Genomic DNA, 12,263 nt, shown 5'->3' with positions numbered 1-12,263 from the left:
GCCCTCACCCGCCCTTTTTCTGCACCCCAGCTTTCACTCTGGGGAGCCTCAGAAAATGTGTCATACCTGAAGGCAGTTGGGAGCAACAACAGCTGAGCAGACTAGTGTACAGCTCCAAGACCGAGGTGATTTAAAGCAGAAGATAGTGATTCCAGGAGGGAGAACAGCATACCGTTCTATAAGGGGCAATTGTAAAATAAATAATAGTAATTAAATAATTACAGTATTTGTTAAGCGCTTACTATGTGCCAAGAATTGTTGTAAGCGCTGGGGAGAGACACAAGGCAATCAGATTGTTCCATGTGGGGCTCATGGTCTTAATCCCCATTTTACAGATGAGATAACTGAGGCACTGAGAAGTTGAGTGATTTGCCTAAGGTCACACAGAAGACAAGTGGTGGAGGCAGGATAAGCGTGGTATGGCATAGTTTTTACGTGCCAGTGGGACGGAAGTGACCATCAGTCACACGTTGGTCTTTCCAGCCACTTGGTTACAGCATCACAGGAAGTGGCATCTTTTAACCAAAATTATTAAATGCTCAAGTGTCTGTTTTTTGTTTGTGGTAATTTGAGTGTGTCCCGTCTTTCCCATTCCAAGGATCAAAACTCTTCTGCTTCTGGAATCTGCTACAGTGTTCTGCTTATTTTGGGTGCTGAATGACTGAGAGTGACTTCGACAGCATTTCTCAGCTTTTTGTTCTTTAGTTCATACGGCTGAATTTGGAATCATTTTGCATTCATTGCTGGATTCTGATCTATGCCCAGTAAGGAGATTTACTGAGATGAGATAGAGATGACTAAGAAGCAGCGTGGCCTATTAGAGTCCAGGGAAAAGCAAGGTTCTTACTTACTGCATGACCTTGTGCAAGTCACTTACCTTCTCAGTTTCCTCATCCATAAAATATGGATTCAATACCTGTTCTCCCTCCTATTTGGCCTCTGAACCTCACATGGGCTAGGCAGTCTGATTATCTTGTGTGTGCCCCAGTGCTTAATACAGTGTTTGGCCCATAGTAAGGGCTTAACCAAAGCCTTTATTATTGTTAAGACTGTATATTTGGCTTCCCAGGGCAGGATCTGAATTGTTTAGAGGATAGAGGGAGGAGGGTCCTAATGGACGGTACTTTATGGCGGGTACGTTTACATCCCTAGAATATAAACTCCCTGCAAACAGAAACCATGTCTCTTGATTTTGTTGTTACTCGTCCAAATGCTTATGCAGTACTCTTGCACATAGGTGCTCAATAAATACTGTTGCATGATCAATCAGTAGTGAGAGTTTTTCTCATCAATAATGTCCACATTGGATCCAAGCCCCAGGAGGGCGGTAAGCCATTTCTTTTTCTTAGGTGGTGTTCCAATGGCCTGAATCAGAAAGGTGGGCTTTGGGAGAAGCAAGGTTCCCCTGCTTCCAACTTCCAGGCAAGCAGGACAAAGGAAGAGTCTTGTCATTAAGCTTGATTTGAGGCTTTTTCAACTCTTTTGACCCCATTCCATCATTCAACAGCTGCCATTTCCACATCCTACCCTTTCTGACCAGGCTGCTGCCTTTCCACTGGGTTTTGGAAAAACAAGGAGAAGATTCCCTTCCCTCCCCCTCTCCCCCCAACCCTTAATTAACCTGTTAACTATTAGAATAGTTAAAGATGGCTTACAAAGCCAGTGAAGGCTGAGTGGTGGCCTCTGTTGAAGTCTCAGAGATAATCTATTCCGTGAAATCAATCCATGGTATTTGAGCACTTACTATGTGCAGAGCACTGTACTGAGCACGTGGGCAAGTACATTACAACAGAGCCGACAGGTTCCCTGTCCCTGACAAGCTTACAGGCCGCAGGGCAGTTTGTCCCCATTCTCCCTCCCAGCCACCTTGCAGGGCACACTGCTGGGCAGAGGGGACCCGGCATTAGATCATGGATGGCTTAGCTCAAGTGATCACTATTCCAGAAGCCAATTAAGTGTCTGCCCTGCTGGCTGTGGGATAGCCTTTTCCTCTCTGAAGCATTGGTTTCTGAGCAGTTTTCACCCAGAATGACAGAAGGGCAGAAAAGGGGCACTGTTATATTTTCATGGACACCGCAGACAAGTTTGCACCAGATTCTCAGGGTGACACGACACCTGCCACAATCTCAGGGTCAGCGGTGCTGTCTTCTAACTGAAGGAGAATTCTGTACTTGGGGGAAGTAATTCAGTTGGGATCTGGACAAGTTCAGTTAAAGGTGTAATGGCCATTTGGATCTTACTCTCCATGTTTGAACTCTTGAATGAAAGAAATCCTACCCCATGCATTAAGGACTCTGAGCCATCCTACTGCTTCCTCCCATTGTTACTCATCTTCCTCCTCTTTCCCCTCTTCCTTCCTTCTCCTCCTCTCCACCAACAGTCAGTCAAAAATTGGGGATGTCCCCTTCCTTTCCCATCTAGGGGGATGAATCTCTGGAACCTAATCCAGAATCAGAAATGAGAATTTGCCGTTCCTTTTTCTGCCCACACCTTGGACTCCGGGTTGGGGGTAGTCTAAAAATAGGTCCCATCCCAATCTTTGGATCAGAGACCAAAGCTATAGACAAGGTAGAAAATAGGCTACCATTTCTGATCTAGGGCAGGGCTCAGGTTCAGAAATGAATCCCAGGTGTCCCTCCCTATCCCTGCAGACCTGGATTCAGGAAAGGAAAGGAAAGGATTCAGAAACAATAAACTCTCCTGGAGTGCCTGGGAAAATTCAGTAGTGAGAAAAAACACATTCATTCATTCAATCGTATTTATTGAGCGCTTACTGTGTGCAGAGCACTGTACTAAGCGCTTGGGAAGTACAAGTCTCATCATCGAGGTTAAGCGCTTAACAAATACCATCACTATTATTATCATCATCATCGAGGTTAAGCGCTTAACAAATACCATCACTAGTATCATCATCATCAAACACACAATCCAAGCCCTCAAGAAGCATATGATTTCATGCGGGAAGCAGACATAACTCATTACACATAAATACAACTGGGAAAAGCAGGACTAGGGAAAACTTGAATAAATGAGGTGAGTTGTTAGCTCAATAAAAGCTAAGAAATAAGCTGCCCGAGGGAGTAAGTGATTATTGAAGAGGAAAGGGGACCCAAAATGTACCTCTAAGGTGCCCACAATTGAAGGGTGTGAGGGAGAAGAGGAACCAGCAAAGAAGTCTTAACAGGAAAGGAGAACCATTTGATTGCCATGCTGGCAAAAACAAGGTCAGGGAGTATTTCAGCGGAGACGGTTCGTCAGCACTGTGAAAGGAAGCAAGATCCAGCGGGATTAGGACAGAGTAGAGCCTATTTTACTTGGTTCACAGGAGGTGAGCATGGTCTTGACGTAAAGAGGCAAAAGCCAGGTCACTGGGTCAAAGAAAACCATTGGTGGAGCAGGGAAGGCAACCCTCAAGGAGTTTGTACAGAAATGGCAAGAGGGAGAGGGGATGAGAATTGGAGGGGGCAGTGAGATCCAAAGAAGGACCTTTAGTGTGGGAGAGCTTGGAGTATGTGTGGGAACAGAAGGGAGGGAAACAGTGGACAGCGATAGGTTTGAAGGTGGCAGCAAGGAAGGAAATGAAGGGAGTAACAAATGTGTGGGAAATTAGAGAGGGGACAGGTAGCAGGGATCGATTTTAAAGCAGGTGGGAGACCTTTTTTGAGATACACCTGGAAGGAGGAGAATGGTTAATATGTAAAACAGATTAAGACTGTGAGCCCCATGTAAGACAGGGACTGTGTCCAACCCAACTAGCTTGTATCTACCTCGGTGCTTAGTACAGTGCCTGGCATCCAGTAAGTGCTCAAGAAACACCACAATTACTATTTTGAGTTCCAGGCAAGGGGAAGGGCCTGAAAATCAGTCAGTGGTATTTACCGAGCACTTATTGTGTGGTGAGCACTTCAGTAAGCGCTTGGGAGAATATACTACAACAGGGTTGGTAGGCGCAGTGCCTGCCCACAAGGAGGTTATGGTCTACAGGAATGGCAGCAGAACCAAGGCGATCAAAAGCAAGGGGAGGCACGGATTGGAAATGGGGAGGAGTTGAGACACATGCAAGAGTTTGGCTGGGGAATGATGCTGAACCCGAGAAACAGTGGGGGAGTGTTTAGAAATAATTTGGGGAGGAGGGTGATTCAGCTGATAGCTTTTACTGTGTGTAGAGCACTGTACTAACCACTTGGGGAGAACAGTACGACAGAACAATCACAGTCTACATGGGGAGACAGGGAACTGATACTCAGATGCAGGGGAATTCATTGTAACTTTTTGGAGCTGGCTGGAACTGTGCAGTGTGGCTCAGTGGAAAGAGCATGGGGCTGGTAATCAGAAGATCTGGGTTCTAGTTCTGGCTCCTCCACTCGCCTGCTGCTTGACCTTTGGTAAATTACTTGTCTGTGCCTCTATTCTTGCACCTGAAAAATGGGGATAAAATACCAATTCTTCCCCTTAAACTGTGAGCCTGTTGTGGGACAGGGACTAGATGACCAATCTAACAATGTTAGAGTGTGTGATCCATAGTAAGCACTTCATAAATATTCATTCATTCACTCAACCGTATTTATTGAGCGCTTACTGTGTGCAGAGCACTGTACTAAGCGCTTGGGAAGTACAAGTTGGCAACATATAGAGATGGTCCGTACCCAACAACGGGCTTACAGTCTAGAAAGGGGAGACAGAAAGCAAAACAAAACATTTGGACAGGTGTCAAGTCATCAGAACAAATAGAATTAAAGCTAAATGCACATCATTAACGAAATAAATAGAATAGTAAATATGTACAAGTAAAATAAATAGAGTAAGGAATCCGTACAAACATATATACAGGTGCTGTGGGGAGGGGCAGGAGGTAGGGCGGGGTGGATGGGGAGGAGGAGAGGAAAAAGGGGGTTCAGTCTGGGAAGGGCTCCTGGAGGAGGTGAGCTCTCAGTAGGGCTTTGAAGGGAGGAAGAGAGCTAGCTTGGCGGATGTGTGGAGGGAGGGCATTCCAGGCCGGGGGGAGGACATGGGCTGGGGTCGATTATTATTATGCAATTATTATGCATTCCAGGGTAGGAATGGTTTTGTTTCCATGCACAGACCTGGCCTTAGTTACAGAAGGACCTTAGTTACCGAAGGACCTCATTTCCCTGATTGGCTGAGCATCTAGAGCAGTGCAGAGCAGTAATCCAGTCTGAATCACCCAGGACCATGTCATCATGTGCAGACCCAGGGAACTGTGTTTCAAATCAAGATAGCCCCCATCACCCCTGCCCCCCCCCCCCCCTTTATTTTTAATGGTACTCGTTGAGCACTTGCTATGTGCCAGGCATGGTACTAAGCACTGGGTAGATACAGGGTAATCAGGTTGGAAATAGTCCCACACAGAGCTCACAGTCTTAATTTGCATTTTGTGATAAGGGAACGGAGTCACAGAGAAGTTATGTGACTTGGCCAAGGTCACACAGCAGACAAGTGGCAGAGCCAGGATTGGAACCCAAGTCTTTTCTGACTCCCGTGCCCATGCTCTATTCAGTAAGCCATACTGCTTCTCTTTTCCCGGGCTAACTCTGGCAGCCAAGCCATACATGTATTTGCTAACCCCCTTGGGTGGGCTTCCATTGCAATCTATGGAGATGGCCCTGGCAGGTGAAAGAACTGGGGTCAGAGATGCCTGGGTTGGCAGCATGAGTTCCCAGGTTCTTTTGCCATTCTTTGGCATTTATCCCAGGATTACTTCCTGATCCGTGGCTTTGCAGGAATCCCCAACTACTGATTTACCCTCAAGCACCCTACCTGTACAACCTCCTTGGGCAGTCGGGACATTAGGAAACGTGGCTTGTCTTCTGGAGCTTTGTCAGCCCTACAAACCATTTCCTTCAAGTCCCAGTTTAGTTTTGGGCTGGAGTGCATGTAAATCCATATTGCTGGACAGTCATGCTCTTTGAATAGCAGCCTGCGGTGGTGGTAATTAAATGGACTAGGGTTTACAATTAATTTTTTCTCTACTCTGGTAAAAGGCGAAAACTAGGAAATCACGATCATGAGAGCAAGCCCACTTGTTACTATAATAGTAGTGTATTGTTAAAAGATTACTATGTGTTACGCTCTGGGGTAGATATAAAACAGCCCTATCAGACACAGTCTCTGGCCCACATGGGGCTTACAGTCGAAGGGGGAGAAAGAACACATATTGAGTCCCCGTCTTATTGATGAGGAAACTGAAGTGCAGAGAAGTTAAGTGACTTGCTCAAGGTCCCACAGGAGCCACGCGGTGGAATCAGGGTTAGAGCCCGGATCCTATGATTCCCAGTCCTGTGCTCTTTTTCACTAGCCCACACCGTTTCTCTTTTAAAGACCGTAATCTTGGCTCAGGGGAAAGAGCCCGGGCTTTGGAGTCAGAGGTCATGGGCTCAAATCCTGGCTCTGCCAACTGTCAGCCGTGTGACTTTGGGCAATTCGCTTCACTTCTCTGGGCCTCAGTTCCCTCATCTGTAAAATGCGGATTAAAACTGTGAACCCCCCGTGGGACAACCTGATCACCTTGTAACCTCCTCAGCGCTTAGAGCAGTGCTTTGCACGTAGTAAGCGCTTAACAAATAACATCATTATTATTATTAATAGTAATAATTGTGGTATTTAAGTGCTTACTATGTGCCAAGCACTGTACTAAGCACTGGGGTGGATACAAGCAAATCAGGTTGGACACAGTCCCTGCCCCACTGTAAAATCCCCATTTTACAGATAAGGTAACTGAGGCACAGAGAATAAAGTGACTTGCCCAAGGTCACACCACAGACAAGTGGCAGAGCTGCGATTAGAACTCATGATCTTCTCACTCCCAGGCCCGTGCTGTAGCCACTGCACCAGGCTGCCTCTTTTCTGCAAGTTCCCTAACAGAAGACAAGAGTGTAACTTTCTTGAAAGGAAAAATTATCTGTTGGGATTTTCCATTTCTTATAGTTTTAGTTTTTGTTGGACAATTATTCATAACATTTTTCTTAATATAAAATGGCCAACTCCAGACAGATCTAAAGGGGAAATTGTCCTTAACTGAATCCAGAGTCCAATTCCTTGACTTAATTTTCCAGGCTTGAAGCATTTTCCTTATGAAACCCTGTAACTCTTAAGGGACTCCACTTTGATTAAGTTTGGAAAATCTGCTGCGGTTAAACTTGCTGTTGAATAATTTATCCACCCGACTCAGCCTTATTGTGCACCAATCAATTAATAATTTGTATTTCCAAGTAGTCAAAAGCAGCGGTTCTAGGCAGCCTGCCTTGCGCCGGATCCGCAGGGGTTAATGAATTGGCAAACAGTTTAGATATTTTCCAGATCAGCTAGCTGAGCTTACAGCTGCGGCCATTTTTCCACAACGAAAATTCTAGCACTGCATCTTACGTGTGTCAGCTTGAAAGCAGACTTCCTCTGTTTGCCCTTCAGCATTCCAGACCTGACAAATCTTAGGGGCATGACATGCCATGAAAGTGTATTACAGTGCACCGACTGCGTATTTAGGAACAAGGAAGGTGTTTGATTTTTTGTTTTTTTGTTTTTTGTTTTTTAAATGATAACACTGGGCTGCTGTTTCGATTTAGTGGATTTGATTTATAAAGTGATTTTGGTTCAGCAATACCGCTCAGTGCATAATTCAAGCAGCTGCCATTTTTTTTTTTATTGGAGGGGGAATTCAAATCACTGGGCCCCTACTCCAGGAGGAGTTGGCAAGCTCTACCCTTGTAGCAGTAAAATGACACCATGCTTCTCCTCCATTTTCTAATGAAATCTGCAGAGTGGGAAAGCAACAGAAGTTGGAAACGTCCTTCTTTGGAATCTCTCGGTGTAAAGTCGTTTTTAACTCGCGACGTTGTGGGTTTTCATCAGGTTTGTTCCTTTTGAAATATGTGTTCTGTTTTATGGCGTTACTGCTATTTGTCAAGTAAGCCGGGAGTCGCACTCACAAATTGGTTCACACAGATTTGTCTAGCCTGAGGCACTCAGAGAAAATGCTTTAATTTTTTTAATGGAGTAGCGTAATTATAACTGATTTGAGGACTTTAAGAGTGCATATGGGAAATGTTAACCTCAGAAAATAAAATGAAAGTTTAGAACTAGATTGTCGGAGGAATGCTTGATAAGCGGTTGATTATAAAATCTGCCCCGATGGAAGGATTAAGTGGTTCGGAACATATTTCTTTTGTTGGTAGCGAACTGATTTTTATAAAGCCTAAAGTCATGTGCTTTATATTAGATTAATTTGATAATCTAATATTTTGTAGAAAATCCTTGCTTTTCAACCTCAGGTAATATAGATCCATTTGAAAATGGCTTATTTAAAGATCAGTTGCGATTTATCTTTTTGGGTTGTACTAGAAGGGTAAAATTTCATTTCATTTTGAATTAACTTTTTCGGCTAGTAAATATCATTTCCAATAATATACTAACTTTTTAAACCTGGTTTGCTCAGTATTTTAACCATGATTACTATTTGTGCGTACTTGAATCATGCTTTACCAAGGAAATTTCTTTTTACAGCCTGCAATTTGGCATTCAAATAAAATCAGTAGACATACCTTATCCATTATCTTTCACCTTTTTTCCAAGGATGTGCTGTGAAAGTTATGTATGTTACCGTTGATGTGACTTCCTGCTTATCGGATTGTTATATTTCTATTTAACTGTCCTGTTCACGTCTTAAAAGTTTTCTTTTCCATGGGTAATTAGTGTAGCACTTAGGTATATCAAGCTGCAATCTTTGTTGAAATCAAATTTGTAAACCCAAGGCCTTAAATCGTTTCTAATTTGTCTGTGAAATTTTTAGGTTTTGTTCCGTGGGGCATCATTTTAAGTTTTCCTGTGTACTTGCATATACACATGTGATTATCTGTCTTATGCTCAAATACTACCATTTCACTTTGTAAAGTTCAGTACGGAGCAGCACTAGAATTTTAAGTGACTTCAACTGATTTAAAATAAGAGTTTCTTTGCAGACAGCATCTCAGCAAATTTTTAATTCTGATTTTTAGTGGTTTTCAAGTCTGTGCACGTAGTTAGAAAACTGACAGGAAAATAAAAGTAATAAAAATAGTAGTATTTAATTGCTTACTGTGTACCAAGCACATGGGGTTCAGAGTCTGAACAGAAGTGAGAACAGGTATTGAATACCCATTTTACAGCTGAGGGAGCTGAGGCACTGCGAAGTTAAGGGACTGACTTGCCCAAGGTCACATAAGCAGATAAGTGGCAGAGAATCCAAGATCTCTAACACCCAGGCCCATGTTCTTCAATCAGAGAGAATGAATGGGTCTTCTGTATTTGGGAGTAGACACTGCCATTTTCTGAAGTGGGTAGAGGATGATCCTAGTATTCATACATTTTTAATTGTTTTCATATTCAAGAAACTCCTCTCTTGATTTGCTAAACAAAGCTTAATATACACTGCTTTGAGATTTCCAAAAGGGAAGACAGGGGCTGAACTATTTGATCTCTTTGTGTGACCTGTATATTTATTGAGAATTTTGAAGATGCAGTCATTTGTAACCAGATTCGAATGGTTTGACCTTAGGACAATTGATGATTGTTGAATGTACACACCTGAAATGAATGGTCAAAGGCTCTGAAGTTAATAGCTAATGAAAATAGGCAACAGTATAAAGTTCTTGCATCAACAAAATCTAATTATGGCCATAGCCATTGTATCCATTTTATCAGTTTGTCTAATTATTTTTGAACACCCTTCCCTATGATACTTCTCTGCATTGAAGTGACTTATGTCGGAGCCATCCATCTACCCAATTTATCCGTCTCCATTCAGCTGTGAAATAGAGTGGAATTGGATCGCAGTTGTGGCAGAAGAGTAAGATAGTAGTGTTGGGGTGGGTAGCTGTTTGTAATTGGCAGAAATAAATACCTTGCTCTTTTCTTGTCCTTGAAACTGATCCTGGTCTAATATCTCTTTTAACCACTACTAAAGAGGCAATGTATAAGGTTTCTGATCTCCCTTTTATATTCTGTTCTTTTCCCCTCCCCCACCTGCCCCCCACTGTAGCCTGTTTTTAACCATTTTATTTGCTTGGAGACAAATAACTCTATATATGTGTGAAGTAGTCAGAGAATTAAAGTACATCATAGATAAAATGTAGTTGCTTACTATAGGACTAGATTCTTACCCCAAAATGAGACGACTAAGTATGTTTTAGGCCTGGAACCAGGGCAGTGCTTTCATTTGAATTTGTGTAAAAATGATTGATATGAAAAACATGCTTGACATTTTCCTTGTGGTCATTTTGTCGTCAGTGGACTACAGGGTTATTTTGATAAATTATGCCAGGATTCTTACATAGGACAATCCGTCAAATCTGATACGAAGAAGAGTTAGATGTGTCTGAGTTGTATAGCAAGAATGTCGAGCTTATTTATGAAGTATTTTTAAGAACTCCAAATGAGCAAGAAATATTATTCTTTGAAAACTAAATGTTTGGTGCTATACAGAGCCCTGGAAACTGGTCCTGGTCAACTAAGTGTCATTTTAATCCACAGTAGTATGAGCCTTATTGATCATGATCTTTGAATCAAACACTCAACTACCAAATGGTGTTTTTAGTTAGATATGTCACATGATGCTGTGAGGAGCACTAGATAGTAAAATACATCACCTCTGTTTTCAGGGGGCTTGCATTTTAAAATTAATAATAAACATACAGAAAATATGTTAAGGGAAAGATACCAATGTTCAAAACACCAAAAAATTTGGGGTCAGTGATTGTAGCTGATAAACAAAGAAATACTCTAGCTTCATTAGAGTGGAGGAAATTATTCTGGCAGTAGCTATAAAATGAGTGGAAGTATTTTAGAGAACAGATTCTGGAGAATTGGATAGCATAGGAGCAGTAGCTTATAACAAATGTGAAGGACAACTAGAATTATTGTCTTGTTCTCAAAGAGGGAAAGGAGATTCATATACTATGACTGAAGCGTTGTGCAGGAAAGTTAGGATCTGATATGTGTCAATAGACTGTCCTTGAGCAGTTCCTGGGAACCAGAGAATTGCCCTTCCCAAAACTACAGTTCTTTACAAGAAGATCAAGGATGTGTTAGGTCTCAAAGGGGGATATTTTTGTTGCTGTTTTTGTCTTTTTTGGAATTTGTTAAACACTTATTATGTGCCAGGCTCTGTACTAAGTGCGGGGATCATTCATTCATTCATTCAATTTTATTTATTGAGCGCTTACTGTGTGCAGAGCACTGTACTAAGCGCTTGGGAAGTACAAGTTGGCAACATATAGAGATGGTCCCTACCCAACAATGGGCTCACGGTGTAGAAGGCTGGAGGGGGATCGATACTGATTAGGTTGGACACATTCCCTGCCCCACTTGGGGCTCACAATATTAATCCTCATTTTACAGGTGAGGTAACTAAGACACAGAGAAGTTAAACTGACTGCCCAGGGTCACGCAGTGGACAGCGTGGCTCAGTGGAAAGAGCACGGGCTTGGGAGTCAGAGGTCATGGGTTCAAATCCCGGCTCCGCCAATTGTCAGCTGTGTGACCTTGGGCAAGTCACTTAACTTCTCTGTGCCTCAGTTACCTCATCTGTAAAATGGAGATGAAGACTGTGAGCCCCACATGGGACAATCTGATCATCTTATATCCTACCCAGCGCTTAGAACAGTGCTTTGCACATAGTAAGCGCCTAACAAATGCCGTCATCATTATTATTATTACGTGGCAGAGCTGGAAATAGAACTCAGGTCCTCTACCAAAGCTGAATTCTATGGAATTAAAAAAATAATAATTCCAAGCTTATTTCAAGCTCTTCCTCTTGTTTCTCATTTGTGCCTACATTAATTCCTGACTGTGTTGTCATCTCTCTTGTTTTTGGGCCTAGCTCTTCTTTCTTCCTGCCTCCTGATCCTGATTCTCCCTACTTCAAACTGAGATGTCAGCTCATTGTGGGCAAAGAATATGTCTACCAACTCTGTTACATTGTACTTTCCAAAGCACTTAGTATAGTGCTGTGCACATAGTAAGCGCTGAAAAAATGCCATTGATTGATATCTTGATAACAGATTTATCTCAAGCGTACAGGCCATGTGATATTTTCCCAGGTTGTCCCATCATTAACCTTGCCTGAACGTACAGCCAGGTGACATGGTTCAATCCTGGTGTAGCTAGGCATTGAGCATCTGGCTTTGAGCCTTAATTTGAGAATCTGCCTTTACCAAGGAGTTTTGGTATTATCCTACTACAAACCTCAAAGGAATTGTACAGTATTCTAAGCA

General features: G+C 42.7%; 1 protein-coding gene across 2 annotated transcripts in view; it reads left to right on the top strand.

Annotated features, from left to right (window-relative positions):
- TNRC6A (trinucleotide repeat containing adaptor 6A) overlaps nt 1-12,263 on the top strand; it is a 77,943-nt gene that overhangs the window by 11,927 nt on the left and 53,753 nt on the right. The window lies entirely within an intron of this gene.

Source organism: Tachyglossus aculeatus, chromosome 21 (assembly GCF_015852505.1).
Source record: "Tachyglossus aculeatus isolate mTacAcu1 chromosome 21, mTacAcu1.pri, whole genome shotgun sequence".
Lineage (NCBI taxonomy): Eukaryota > Metazoa > Chordata > Mammalia > Monotremata > Tachyglossidae > Tachyglossus > Tachyglossus aculeatus.
The sequence above is the reverse complement of the archived record's forward strand: the minus strand, read 5'-3'. Positions and strand labels throughout refer to the sequence as shown.